Below are 15,684 nucleotides of genomic sequence, written 5' to 3'. Positions count from 1 at the left end.
ATCCATCATTAAATAATCTCTTTATTGAGTTTAGCTTTAAAGAAATGTAAAACAATACTAATAACATTTTATTAAGAATGTAATAAAATGGAGGGAGACTTGAAAGAACAGGGATAGGAATAGGGATAGATTGTCATGGAGAAAATCTATGTGGTTGCTAGGAGTTGAAAATGACTCGATGGCACATAACCAATCAATAAAATGGAGAGAAGCGGAGAACAACATGCATTCTCTGTGAGGAAGGGAGGGAGGGAGATCCTGAATGTGTCATCATATAGGTAACAAAATAGATTCCCTTAATGACTGGAAAATCTAAGCAAAAGAATCATTAGAAAGGAAAGTTAAAACATTTTTACTATAAAACAAGCAGTATTTGAAAAGGAGGCACTAGAGTTGGCAGTTATATTAAATCTAATACATCATCATCATCATCTTTGGACCTTTTCTCCTACTGAAAATATTACGATAAGATTAGGAGTGGGACATACTTTCTGATCAAAGCAGACATGAATGCAGAAATGGATTGGCTATCTACAAAGTAACTTTCTTTTCCAAATGGACAGAAGGAAAATCCTATTGCAAGACTTGAAACATTTTCATTCTCTGTATTTTGGTTTCCAGTGGCCACAATATATCACACAATATAGCTCAGACAAAAAAAAATGAAACTTTAGGAGGCCTAAAATTCCACACAACTTAAAAAGAAAAACCATAGACCTGTAGGCCAATTTTTAACCAAGTTGAAATGAATCTGCTGTAGTTCAGCAGATTCTGAACTATGCAGTTGAACAAATTCTTCCAAATCTGCCTTTAGATCTTTTCTCTTAACCTGGAATTCCAACTTAATATCAGCTATGATACTAAGAAACAGTACATCTTGCAATATTTACCACCATCCCAATTATATACCCAGAAGTATGAAAAATCAAACCTTGTTTCATATTGACATTCTGTGATACTGAGTAATAATCTTAAACTCTTTTATTCATTTTTTTTCTTCGTTGATTGGGAAAAAATGTGGACATTTAAGTATTCAGAAGGGAACTTAAAGTTCATTTTTGCATCCTTCTTTTTGGAAATCTGAAAACTTCTGAAGGAAGAACCCTATCCTGCAAATTCTCAAACAGTGCAATGTATTGAACATCCAGGATAAAGGCACTACAGCTGATTTTTTTTTTATTCATGCAAGAAGTAATTAAAAAGTAAGGTTCTCAACATGTAATACTGATTTTTAGTGATTTAAAATGATACATGGTGAATTTGGAAGAGTCAGGTGTTATCATTATTTATTTATTTATTTATCTATCCTGCCTTTATTATTTTTAATAAATAACTCAGGGTGGCAAACATACCTAATGCTCCTTCCTCCTCCTATTTTCCCCACAACAACAACCCTGTGAGGTGGGTTGGGCTAAGAGAGAGTGACTGGCCCAAAGCCAGCCAGCTGACTTTCATGCCTAAGGCAGGACTAGAACTCACAATCTCCTGGTTTCTAGGCCAGCACCTTCATCACTACACCAAACTGGCACTGGTAAAGTTACCCTACCTTACATAGACTTTTTACATTTCCTTTTCTCCAAATCTCTCCAAAAGTAAAAAGATTTTCAATGCAATTCAATGCATATATTTATAGACTTCCATTTTAAAAAAAATCATTGTGAAAGACAGTGAGTCTCTCTTTCAAAGTAAGCCTTAGAAAACCTTCAAATTTTGCCTTACAGAAATGTTACTAGGATCTCACTTAGCACTAACATTACAGAAGTTCTAAAGCAACATTCACAACATTCAGGGCAGTCACACAACCCAAAATACATTTCCTGAAGAGGATTTACCCACTTCTCCTTTCACCCTCAAATGCTTCAGATATTTTAAAAGTTTCTTTGTCAGATGAAGAGCTCTTAAAGATCAAGGGAGCAGCTCCTACAGGGTCATAAGTATATTCCCATTTAAGGGGTTATATTGCAATTTTATTTACCACATCCAGATGATAATAAACAGCACTGCTGATTTTCAGAAGCTATATTATTGAGGGTAGTAAGATTATAATCTGAAGGGCACAATGCTGCCTTTGGGTCACAAGTTGCCTATACCTGATTTATATGTTGTGTGAAATAATGCATTTTTTTTATTTAATATGCTAGAATTAATACATATAGCTTGGTATGTGGTTTGGCAATCTTGGATCCCATACAATATTCTTTAAATTTCAGGGAAATTTACCCTGAAGATGGGTCTTGTATTCCTTCAAAAATCTGGAAGACACTTGGGAATATTCCCCAACCAGATTCCCATTTCTCTGTTTTTTGTGCCCATTTCCATCCCTATAGAAGCCAATCAACGCATAGGAGGATGGTATCCATGTAAAAGCCTGATACAATGTTTAAAAACACAGTACTCCCAGAAAGATTCTCATAGACAAACTGCAAAATTGTGCAAATTTCTTGCTGACCATGTGTTACAATAGTCAAATATGAATTGCTGTCCATGGTACTGATTCTGAAGTCCAGCATCTTTATCTGATCTCTTCAATGCTATTACAGTCTTGAATCTTGTCCTCTTTTTTTTGCCTCATCAGACAACTTATCTTGCAATCTCCCACTCAACCATCCACTTGCTATAATGAAATAAGTTATGATGAAATAGGAATGTTCAAGGACCACTTAAAATAAGTAACCCCCAAACTATTTTTCATAAAAGGGATGGGGATCCTGAAATATATGGCTCATCATGTGGTTCATATGGCCTTTAGACCCTCTTTGGCAGTGTGAAATGCTTTGGACAACATTGTTATGGAGTGCTAGCAAACTTGATCATACTTCAGCATCTTGCATCTCTTCCATTTGGGAAAAGTGAGAAGAGGTAGAGGTACTTTTCTCCATTAACCCCCCAGCCTGTTAAGTGAGGTGGAGACTAGAGTCAATCCTTAAGATGATATCAGTTCCCCACTCCTGCTTTTGATCTTCTATAAAACAACAGGAAAGGCATAAACTGCTCCTCATGTGAGTAAGGTGCAGACAAATGCTCTAAAAACTATTCATAGTTCCAAGGAAAGTTATGCACTGCATTTGGTTTAAAGTATGCATGCATATGCTCACATACTCCCTTCTTAAATACCTAACATGAACAAAAATTTAGCCTGCTGCCCCATGAGTTTATTTCTGTGTTGGTCAACCAGAATCATTTATAAAGGCAAAAAGAAAAGCATGAAGGAAACAAGTCCATGAACAGCTAGCCTGGAAAGTCTAATTTGATTCCATTCCCTTTGAATATGTGATCAACTGCAAAATAATAAACCCTTGCAAATCACTTAATTAATTTAATCAATTTTATTGCCTTATATAAAGTCTTGCATATACATTAATCTAGACTTTATATAAAAATATTGCATATAAGTTTATCTATGTCACTTTCCTCATCCTTATCCTCCTCCTGGCTTCTTCTTCCCACTCTTCTGCCTAAGATCCCTTAGCAAAAGTGGTAGAACATAGGGTCATGTATATGCTCTGTGTTGGAATAATTGTGTAGCAGCTTGATAATGAGCGTAAATGAGTCCAGATCAATTCTACTGACACAAAGAGCATTTGATATATTAAATGAAGAATGTCAGATAAGATGAACTGATAAAGGCTTTCATTAAAATTGTGCACAATATATCTTGGTTACTGGATATTAGTACAGCTAAAGGTGTTAGTACAACTGCAGTGGAGTTTTCAGATGAAAAAAGTATTGAATCTTTTCATAGAATAGAGGTTTCTCAAGTAATTTTATTATGTTTTTTAATAAAACTACAAAAGAGTACAAACTAGAAAAAAAGGAAGAGAAGAAATGCAAACACACACACACGCATGGACGCACATACACTGTAGCGGCAACATGGAAGACAATTGTTATTTCGAAGAGTGTAAGTGACATACTTTGATTTTTTCTCCTTCACACAAAGAAGCTTACAGTTTATTTTGAGTTATACTAATGTTTAGCTGGGTTGTTTTTTTATTTCTGTTTGAAATGGGGAGAAGAGATCATTTTTGTTAAAACCCCAGGATTGTTTTTTGCTAGCTTATCTGTATAGCTTCCCAGGTTCTTGGATTAAACAGGTGCTCCAGACCCAGGGAACTACCCAGTCAAGGTCAGATCCTGCAGCCTCAGTACCATGGAAATGGGTCATTAGGTTTTAGGGCCAGACTTTAATAAAAACCTTAGGATTGCATTTGAGTTTGGGAGCTTCTGCATAGACCTGAGCACTGTCTTTATGAAGGGGCTCCTGACAGATTGGGTATCAATTTGCTTGGTATGTTATGCTTTTCCTTTCTTTATGCTATGGTTTTGATGCTTCTGTTTAATCTGCCTAAACTGTGTCTCTGTTTAAATCTGTTTGCTTAAGTTATAAAGCTTAAAATCTCTTTATTCACTGGTGTGCTTATTGTCTCTGGATCTAAAAGAACCAATTGTCTGGGCACCTGATCATTGCTTGGACTCTTGGCAGAATGCACACACACACATATATACATATATACATGTATATACATATATACCCTCCCCCCTCCCCCTGCCCAAGAAAGCAACTCCTCACCGTCATCCTGGCAAGTATAAACAATTCCCTAATCTCTTCACCTCCTGTTAGCTAACAAATATAAAACTCTTCATCCCATAACCCATTTCTTAACAATAGGCAAACCAAATAAGTAATATCTTCTTCAATCCAGTTACCAGCAAAAGATCAAGACAAAGCTCTAAGGTTTTAACATTAATTAATATACATAAAACCCAATATTCCACATCTCGCCTCTTAACTATAAAAAAATCCCATTTAAAAATCATGAAATGGTCCCAATATCCTAATATAAACAAAGAAAAACAAACAAACAAATGAAAACCAACAACACCCAAGTTTAACACAACAGAAAGGGACCGTTTCTCCTTTACAAAAGGCAAGCCTCGATACACGACGTTCCAAACTTATCTTCAAATTTATTTATTTATTATTCAAATCTTGCTACCACCCATCTCCCCCAAAAGGAGGAGACACATTCCATATTTCCACTCTAAAGTATATGCACATGCACATTTCACAAGTATGAAATAATCCCAGTATTTAATACAAACAAAAAACCTAAAGATTAGTTTCTCCTTTTAAAAAACACAAACTCTCCAAACTTCCTTATTATGAATAAAGAGAAACAGTTAAATGTAATGCCAGTTTAAGTACCATAAAGTTAGGATTACATAAAAAGATGCAGAGGACTTTTCAGATGAAAAAAGTATTGAATCAGAATAGAATTAAGAATTAATAGAACTATTCTATTTTCATAGAATAGAGCTATATACCTTTACCTGGCTAACTCAAAAGCCACACAAACTATTCAAGCTTTTGTGATCTCCAGAGCTCTGCATCTGGCAAGATGGCATCAAAAAGTACGCTGGGGGAGTAATAAGGAAATTTCTATTTTATATTGAAGTAATGAGGTCTGTTTGATCACGGTCCAAAAATGGAATGTGGGCAGAGACTTTCTCTCTTCTGTCATGATTTCACGATGTAGCCAGGACTCTCTGAGAAGAGTTGGGATGAAATAAGCCAAGAAATCAAAGTAAACCCTCAATTTATTCAATGTATAACCTGACTGCTAACTCAAACTTGTCTCCATGCTTATGTTAAACATATAGGTCCCTATGTAATTGTTTAAAAGAAAAAGAAACTTTCAAAAATTGAGATAATTTTAGATGGTGTGCTAGACAGAAGTCAAATAGGCTAGGTTATTTAGTGGTGGTGATAGTAAGGATGAATTCTTATAAAACAAAAATTCTGTTTAATGAGTTCTGATATTGTTATCTGCTAGGAATCTGTTATTGAACATTGTAGTTGTATTTTCCATGACATACAAAGAAGCCAGAAGCCTGATGAAATGATATGGTGATCTCAAAACATTGCATATTATTTTGTATGTCTTAGTTGGTCTAATACATTGTAATACAGAAGTTGGATTTTTTCCTATTATCTTAATGGCATGTTTTCCTTTTAATAAAATACAGTCAAGTAATACTTTCACCACCCTGGGTTTTGTTTCTTTATGGGCATCTACCTCTATAATGTATCATGGATAGCAGGGAGACCAAATAATTCAGCACTAGTTAAAGTAAAAAACAGCGCACTGGAAGCACTAATAAAAATGATAAATCTTAAATATTTTGGGCACATCACATGGAATAGAAGCAAAAGTTTTGGGAGAAAACTTTCATGCTTGGAAAAATCTAAGACTTTTCTTTTTTTAAGGCTGGCAGAAGTCAAGATGGCCAGATACTATCAATGATAAGTACAAAAATGCAAAAGTGCATAAAATCCTGGAGAACTGACATCCACTGGGTCATGAAGAGTCAGAAGCGACTGAACAGCAACACCACCTTTGTAATATCTATTGTATCAACACCTAATTCTTGATCAATTCCTAAACTTGAACATTTTTTCCAGTTATCTGCTCCCTAATTATGTAAATGAAACATGCATGGAAATGATATGCATATGTACAGTGATCAAATTTGTTATGCCTACCTTAGAATTGCATAATTTGGAAACTTTTAGTATTACTTTTCAGATTTTCTGGTGTATGTTGAAAAGTTACTGCAGTTGGTTAGATGTTCACTTTAATATGGCAAGAAATAAAATGGTCATCAAATAAGGGTCTGAACTATACACATTATTGTAGGCAAAAATAACCACATATGTAATCATCACATTTTGAAATGGTTGCACAGAAATCTACTCCATTCTTTTACTTTGAAAGGAAAGAAGGAATATTCTATCCTTTCCAATGGACTTTAGTTAGCAGGATGTGCAAATTAAGTTACATTGACTCAAATTAGTGGGACTCTTTAATTGCAACATGTTCAGACAAAGCAGAATGCTTCTCCATTAAGTAGGAGAAACTATAGACACACTAGGGGTTCTTCATGCATCTGCTATAAAACCCAGAATGGGCTGTAACAGTAATAATAATTAGCATTTATATAGCACTTTAAAGTGTTCAAAGTGTTTCACATATGTTATCTTGATAATCCTGACAACATTCTTGTTCACTAATAGGGCGATATATTATTATCCCCATTTTTATCCCCAACTCTAGCCATCGAGAGTTCAGCAGGTTTCAGGTGGTAGATAAATTGTATGCATACATACATAAAGGTAAAGGTAAAGGTTTCCCTTGACATTAAGTCCAGTCGTGTCCGACTCTAGGGGGCGGTGCTCATCTCTGTTTCAAAGCCAAAGAGCCGGCGTTTGTCCGTAGACACTTCCGTGGTCATGTGGCCGGCATGACTACACGGAATGCCGTTACCTGCCCGCCGAAGTGGTACCTATTAATCTACTCACATTTGCATGTTTTCGAACTGCTAGGTTGGCAGGAGCTGGGACTGGCAACGGGAGCTCACCCCGTCATGCGGATTCGAACCGCCGACCTTCCGATCGGCAAGCTCAGCAGCTCAGCGGTTTAACCTGCAGGGCCACCATGTCCCTGCATGCATGCATGCATGCATGCATGCATACATACATACATACATACATATATATTGCAGGTGGGAGGGGAACTGAGAATTGTAAAAACTGGCCTATGAAAGGATATCTGGTAAGTTCACAGCTGTTGCCAGCTCCTTAGCTTATAGCTTACTGAGAAGCTCATTAGAATCTGTCAGTTGGATCAGGAGGAAAAATAATTCATAGCAGACTATATTGTTTGCATGCGGATGACCCGGGTTCACGTTGTGGCATTTCCTGTTTAAAACCATCAGATAACAGGTGATGGGAAAGAGATTTAGCTGAGATACTGAAGACCAAATGACAATCAAACTTGCAAAATACCGTAATCCAGCACACTTTTTCAGAATGGCTGTCCTGGAGAATACATAATAACATTTTCTCTAGTGGGCTGACTTCTAGGTATATTAGATAACAAGTGGTGCAAATTTCAAGTAGTCTGGTGGATTAGAGGACTAAAGGGTAATGGGAGTCCAAGTCAAAAATGTTACCAGGTAAGGTAAACTAGAGTATTGGATATGATGATACTTGGAAAGAAATATGACTAAGCTGGAAACAAGTTGCTGATGGTCTGCTATAAATATTCAGAAAATAATAAACCTATTTTTACAGTTTATGTGCAATTTTTTAGCCCTACTGCAATTTTAATTTGACAGAATGCACATTTATTTCCCCAGAGTAGCATGCCTCCTTCAAAATGATCAGAAACTTTAATAATCATTACATTATCTGTCTCTGATAAGCACAGTTTTGTTTTTATTTTCTTTCATGGTTCCTTTCAAATCCTTTGATTGCTTGGCTGATATGAATGGGCACAGTACTGGTGTGTGGGAGTAGGTTGTGTATGTGTCTGAGAGGGAGGGAGGGAGGGAGAAATTCATCATACAACCCTCTAGTTTTATTTTCTTTCACTCTTTAGAACCTATACAGTAGAGTGGGAAGGTGCCAAATCCTAGTTTAGCTTCTCTTTAGAGCATCTAAATGTCAACAAAAAGCCTTGTTAACTTCTATCATTCCCAAATGTTCCTATTTCTAAAACAGATTGCTCTTTTTTTCCCACCTCTTTTCTGGAAGTCACAGTCTCCTACTGACACCCACCTGCTCCCCACTTATCTAAGCTAAACATATTCATATCCTTTCTATATGTAAACCTATAATATCTTTGTAATTCTACTCAAAATCCCTCTCAGGCTAGGGATCAAATTACGAAATTCCCATGATACAGGCCAGGCCAGAAATTACCCTGCTTGTTGGTTTTGTGCAGATATGGACAAAGATTTTATTTCCTAGAGTTTGGAGAATTAAAAACTACTGTGTAATTTGCAAATTTTGATCAGACAATTCTTTCATTATTATCTATTCCTTCTTTGTTGTTAACACATCATTGCCTGATATCTGCTGTCTTCCTTTATAATCTCATCTAATATTCCTCAGCCTGTTTTACAGTATAAACTTGAATATTTCTAAATGGGGACTACTTTACAGTTTTCTTAGACACATGAAAGTTTGCCAAGTGGTAAGTAAAAAATGCAGTACTTTCAGAGGCACAGCTTCTTTTTAATGTGTGGATAAGGAAGAATGGCTTGGTCACATTCCAGTGCCAGGTGTGTAGAATTAAATTCCACATTAGAAGTACATCTATTCTTTTCAACAACTCCATCTGATATTAACAGTAACATAGGTCAAGTCACTGAAACACCTATATTTTTATTTCTCCAGTATTTCTCCAGATGTTTATTATTTATTCCTTTATTGGCTTCCAAACAAGCTGAATTGCCATATCACAATAGGCCATACTGTATATTATTTGTTTGCATTTGGCTTACTGTAATGTGTGAACCCAGCCAGCAATCATTTATTTAATAAATCCTGGTTAAGCGAGCTATGGTTAGGAAGATGTGAAAACAATGCAATGATTATCAGGTCAGTATGGACTTGTCAATAACAGGTTTTAGTAAAATAACCATATCTCATCTTTTGATCAGCCAGCTTCCTTAATACATACATCATGCTGTAGACATAATGTACTTTGATTTCACAGTGCACCTCATGACTGTCTCATTAACTAGCTAGTTAAGTGTGAGCTATATGGCATGATAATGAAATATATACCTATATACATATATACAGTATATACTATATACTCAAAATTGTACTGTAGAAGTGTTCATCAGTACTTCTTCACTGAACTAGAATGAAATATTGAATAGGGTACTGCAAGGTTTAATCTGGTATTTTTTTAATATTTGTATTAATCATTTGGATGAAGTTGAAGTCCACACATCTTAAGCTTGCTGAGGTTGAGAAGCACTACTGTACAGTATGAGTCAGGAACATGATATGGGGGCAATGCAAGTTCCACTTTGTCTACATTTGCCAGACCCCTTCTTGAATACTGAGCCAATTCTGTGCACCAAATTTGCATAAGACTTCAACTAAACTAGAACAGGTTCCAAGAAGGGCAATGAGAATGGTTGGGGGACTTGAAGTTAGTGCTACGATTAAAAGAATTGGGGAAGTTTAGACACAAAGTGAAATGAGAATGAAGAGAAGGGAAGAGAATAATATAATTGTTGCCTTCAGGTATCTGAAAAGATATTATATGGAATAACACCAAGCACAGGGCTTCAGTATAAATCATAATGATGAAAAAAATCAGCTGCAACATCACAACATAAACCCCAGCCTTTTATTATTGCATCTTGCCATTGGATGCAAGGAACATCCAATGTCAGTTTGTGTTGTGACACTGTGATGCAGACTTCATTATACCCCCTCTTGCACAACCCCCCTCCTACAGACATTTATGGCACCAAGACCAGTTATATGTCACTTTAGAAGTCAGAGCACATAATGTATTTAAGTTACAGGGAGATAGATTTCAGTATAGTTTTAGAAGAAAATCCTAAAAATAAGAGCAATTCAACAAAGGAACCAATTACCCAGAGAAGTGGTGGGTTCCCCTTCACTAGCTATATCAAAACACAGTCTGCAAACCATTTGTAGTAGATCCTTTAATTTGAATTCCTACACGCAGTGTGGAGGTCCTTTCAACTTCTTGATTCTATGCTATGGCTTAGCATGATATCCATAATGACCATACAATCCAAAGATAAATGAGACTTAAGTAAAGAATTATCTTTTTGAAATTGTTTTCTAATCAGTGAATGCTATACACACTAACTGAGAGAAACAAGAATAGGCATCTGGTAGGTAGTGAAGGGGTAGCTTTTAGCACTTTTTGGAGATTTAATGAAACAAAGTGGATTTGGCCACATGAGGTATGTGAACAGGGCAAGGTTTAGGGGGGGGGTTAATTCTGATTGCCCATTTTTGAGCTTAAACTACAATTGCCATGTTTCCAGTCTTAAAATGGCAGTAAAGTGTTTTGTCAATTTTCAGCAAACATAATCAGGGGGCCTGTAAAACGGCAAAAAGGGGGCTTAGAGGTTGGATATGACCTTGGGGCCTCAGATTACTCACTTCTGCCATATTCCACAGTTCTCCAGTGGAAGTTCTGTATATAAAAATGACATGTGTAATATTGCCTCAGTATTTGGCAACTTCATTCCAGCCTAAGAAAGTTTCATACAGGCGATGCCTATACAGATTCGTGTATTTAGACTATACATACAGTTTTAGAAAGGGGAGCTAGAGGTTAATAGTTTAATACTAAACATCCCCCAGATATACCAAATGTGAAGGTTCACTCACATCTCCAAGTAGCTTGTGAAAAGCATTAGAAAGCAGCTTGTCTCCATATCAAACTGTGCTAAGTATACTGTCTACCCTGCTGAGCAAGGTATAAAGTAATGTTGAATGCAGATTTGTACCACTACTTTTTCTTGTTATTTATATTGTTTACCACCCAATGTCAAGAAGAGGGCCTCTGCCCAATCCTCTCTGAACTGTCTCCCGCTACCTTTGACTACTTTCTTTGTCTCTGGTAGTACTTTAAACATAAATCAGAAAGATGCTGCAGGTAGAAAGTTCATTGGTTTCTTAGTTCTTGCTGGCTGTATGTAAAATTTGCTTTCTGTTTCTTCTTTTTGCTTGCTCTGACCTAATTCTCCTTCAAGCTTGCCTGTCTGTTGGATCTCCCTTACCAGTTTTCCTTTCAATTGTGCTCTGCCTCCATTTTCTGGCTTGCCCACAAAAGGGATAAAGGAGAAATTTGTGCTGCCTGCATTTCAGTGTAACTTATTCAATTATATAGTTACATACTATATCCACATTTCTGCAATTCAGAAAGTATATAAAATGTATGTGTAAAAGGAACTTGTAATGAAATACATTGTATCAGAGAAAATCATTTGGAAAATTGAAGTATTAGATAAAATGTCAATCTTGGGAAGAAATGTATAAATAGAGTAAAGTAAATAGTAAATAGTAAATAGAAAAGTAAATAGAAAATAGAAACATGTGCAGGAAAGTTCATCTTTCTGTCCATATAAAAACAAATTTAAAATGCAGGCTGATACAGATAGGGGACAGAATGAATTTAAAGTTGGAAGAATGAGAATCTGAGCAAAGTTTAATTGACCAGTAACAGAATGGAAAGGAATTATTTGTCATAAAAAATATTAATTCCCATTGCCATCAGTCCTTTACAATGTCTAGGTAACTCAAACAATATGTGATGCTCTCACATTATGTATTGCTCTGTCCTTATAGGAAACAGCTAATGAATTACATGAAACTTGACTGTGATGTATTATTTTTACCTAAACATTTTTCAGTACAGCAAAAATCTGGTTTCTTTCTTAATTCATACTAATCTCTAACTCTAGCAATATGCTATAACAAACTTTCAGGAAGGACAATAGCATTTTCCTTAACACCATCACAACTATCAGTTTAATTTAGCTATGTCTGTGGCTTTCCAAATGTTGCTGGGCTATAACTCCAAGATCTCAGCCAATATGAACAATAATGATAGATGCTGGGAAATGTAGCTCAGCAACATCTGTATTGTCACAGGTTCCACACTCCATCCTATGTTATTTTTGGGAAATAGTTGCAATTTTTTCCAAAGAGATTTTCATAACATTTTAATTAACTCTTAAGAGGGAGCTGTGCAAATATATGCCTGATAGAAATATAGTTTAAGTAAGGCTTTCATGACATAAATTGTATCACTAACACATCTTTGCATGCTCATCTGTCTTCTAGATCTTTATATATTCAATTATATATAGAAAGGTCTAAAAACAACATTTTAGAAGCTTACTTGGCTAAACATTCTCACTAAGGTCCTATAATCTGAAAGGTAAACATCTTCTAAAAAAAACCTTAATACTTCTTGTTTTATGACTAGATGTAGAGGAATAAACTAATGGGAGGGAAATACACTGTGATGCTGTCCTGATGCACTATGCAGATCATGAAGGCATGTCAGACTATATGCCACTTTTAAACAGAAGGAAAGCCTCAACTTTGCATTCAGAAAAAAAATCTGAGGCGTATCCAGATTGCTCAATGAGAGAAAACACACAAAGTCTGAATTTCTCTTGTCATTTTAAAAAATCCAGAAAACAGGTGAGAAGCCAGCTCCATTACAATTCATTGGATAAAGCTGGAGTCCATCGTTTTCTGTAAATGTGCAGCAACAGAAACATTCTATGTAGATAGGAGTAAAAGTGTTTTTAGGTTTCCATTCCCAAAATTGGGAATAATTATGGCTTCTAATGTATGGAGCAGGTGAATGGAAATCTGATCAGCTTCTGTTATGTCCTATGTGGCTATTGATTTCAAAAATGAGAAAATTAAAATGTGAGCCATTCCCTAATGTGTCATTTGACCTGCTCCTTTCTCTCTTGAGTGAAAATCAGACATTTTGGGTGGTATATATATGGGGGCAGGGGATGAGAGAGATTTCTTTGAAGATTGCATAAATCTGAAAGACTGATCATATGCCTTTTTCCTCTCCTTATTTATATAGCTTTTGAAAATAAATTTCCTGTGTGGTCCCTTTTGATTTAACTTGCTGCTGCCAATTCTGCCATTATTTTGGGTTTACATTTTTTATTGAATGGGCCTCGAATTGAAAACTAGATTTCTTTCCAATTCCCCTCACTTGCGAGGCGAGGAGAAATGAAAACGCCTGTCAGCAAAAGTAATGTGTTTAATACTGTGCCAACCCTAAACATCAGCAGAGATTTCTGTGTATTGCAAATAATTCTATCACCAACCTATATTGCTCAGCTGTGTTTTTATCTTTGTTGTAGGATAATATCAATATTTCAAAGTGTGAGACAAGGAATGTTTTATGAGATTGATGTGGGAAAGAAGTGTGACAAATATATAAGGGCAGAAGAAAATGCCTGTTCTAAAAAATGCTTTCCTTCCCATGGGGATTTGCTGAGTTTATTCTTCTTCCATCAGAAATCTGCTGGATGCTCTTTGGAAAATCTGGATATTTACTACAAGGGGGGAGGGACAATATTATTTTTTGAAAAGTATATTCTTAACTATTTCAGATATAAAACATCTCTAATTCAACCCTAGAATTAGAGACTATGGGAAGAATCTGACCAGATTAGCAGAATTTCTTCTCCTTTCCTGTCCTCTCCCCACCAAACCGCTTCTACATTCTTCAAACCTGCTTGAGAAGGTTGGTGATTTTCTGGAATGGTTTTGAGGTTACACATGAGCTACAGGGGGAGAGTGAATTGCCCCTCTCATTTAATCAACATAAGTTGCTTATGCTTATGGAAGAATGCAACCAGACTCCAAGTTGCATTTTCTTTTGAAAATGAAACGTGGGGTATGGGTTTGCAGAGTTCTGAAAAGGAGAATGGACGGTATCCATTTTACACTGTAGGTGAACTATAATTGTTTTTCAAATGGTGCCACATATATAACTTGTCAACAAATGTTTTGTTTTCCTTTTGTTTATTAGGGAATCTTCAAAACAGTGATTCCCTCACTTGGATCCTGCATGTTCTATCCCTTTATCCTGATGCACACCCAACAGGGCTACATCGTAAAGGAGTTCAGAACTATGATAAACTAACTAAATGAGTGGGATTCAGACAGCACGCTAAGACACATACACACAGAGAAAATTAGAAAAACCCAGACTGACATTGAAACCAACCAAGCTTTGCATATTCACATCACCTTAGGCTTCCAACTTGCCTAAAGTTGTATAAACACAGTCATATTCTACCTTCAAATGGAGCACTTTTAAACCATAAGAAAGTGAAATGATTAAATACTATGTTGCAGTTATTTCACCTACCTTTCTATTTTCAGGGCAGCTGATTAATACTGATTTTTCAGAAAAATATAAAAATACAGGTGCCCAACTTGGAACAGACTCAGGATACTTGGTAATGTAACCCCCACACTCATAGCCTTCTAGAAGCAGATGAAAACATGGCTCTTTTGGATGGGCTCTGGGAATTAATGATATACAGCAACACCATTGTCTATAATGTTATAATTTTAGCCTTTCACCTCTGGCTATTATTTTAATTCTATTTAATTTTATTTAATTTTATTCTGATTGTGTATTCTGTTTTTATTATGTATGTTCTGTAAGCCACCTTGAATCCAGTTGGTTTCAGGTAGTCAGATCAAATAAATAAATAAATAAATAAATAAATGTATTTATTCATTTTAAAATTTCCAAATTCATGGTAGTCTGATGAAAAAAATCATTCTGTGCCTATTCAGAGTTATTGCCTCTGCTATTTATAATTTATAAAACTAGTGTAAAAACAATATAAAAACCATACAACAATACAATCAGTAGCTGAGATATAACAAGAACCACCACCAACAATCAGCATAACTACTATGTAGGCTTTACCACACACCCAGATCTCCATGCCTGATGGCAGAACCAAGTCTTTAAGTCCTTATGAAAGGCCCGTAGGATCAGGGCCAATCTGATCTCCTGGGGGATGATGTTCCAAAAGGTGAGTACCATGATGAAAAGGCTCTCTCCCTGGGTTCCACCAGATGGCATTTCCTAACAGACAGGACCCAAAGCATTGCCTCTCCTGCCAGACCTGATGAGAATGGTAGATGTAATTGGGGAGAGGCAGTCCCTGAAATAATCCAATACCATACCATGAAGGGTATTATAGGTCATTATCAGTATCATGAACTGAACCCAGAAGCATAGTGCTAACCAACGCAGTTTGCAGAGCAGA

At 36.0% G+C, this 15,684-nt stretch overlaps 1 protein-coding gene across 1 annotated transcript in view; it reads right to left on the bottom strand.

Moving 5' to 3' along the window:
* Nucleotides 1–15,684, bottom strand: part of NRXN3 (neurexin 3) — a 995,103-nt gene that overhangs the window by 510,177 nt on the left and 469,242 nt on the right. The window lies entirely within an intron of this gene.

This window comes from Candoia aspera, chromosome 1, assembly GCF_035149785.1.
Source record: "Candoia aspera isolate rCanAsp1 chromosome 1, rCanAsp1.hap2, whole genome shotgun sequence".
NCBI lineage: Eukaryota > Metazoa > Chordata > Lepidosauria > Squamata > Boidae > Candoia > Candoia aspera.
The sequence above is the reverse complement of the archived record's forward strand: the minus strand, read 5'-3'. Positions and strand labels throughout refer to the sequence as shown.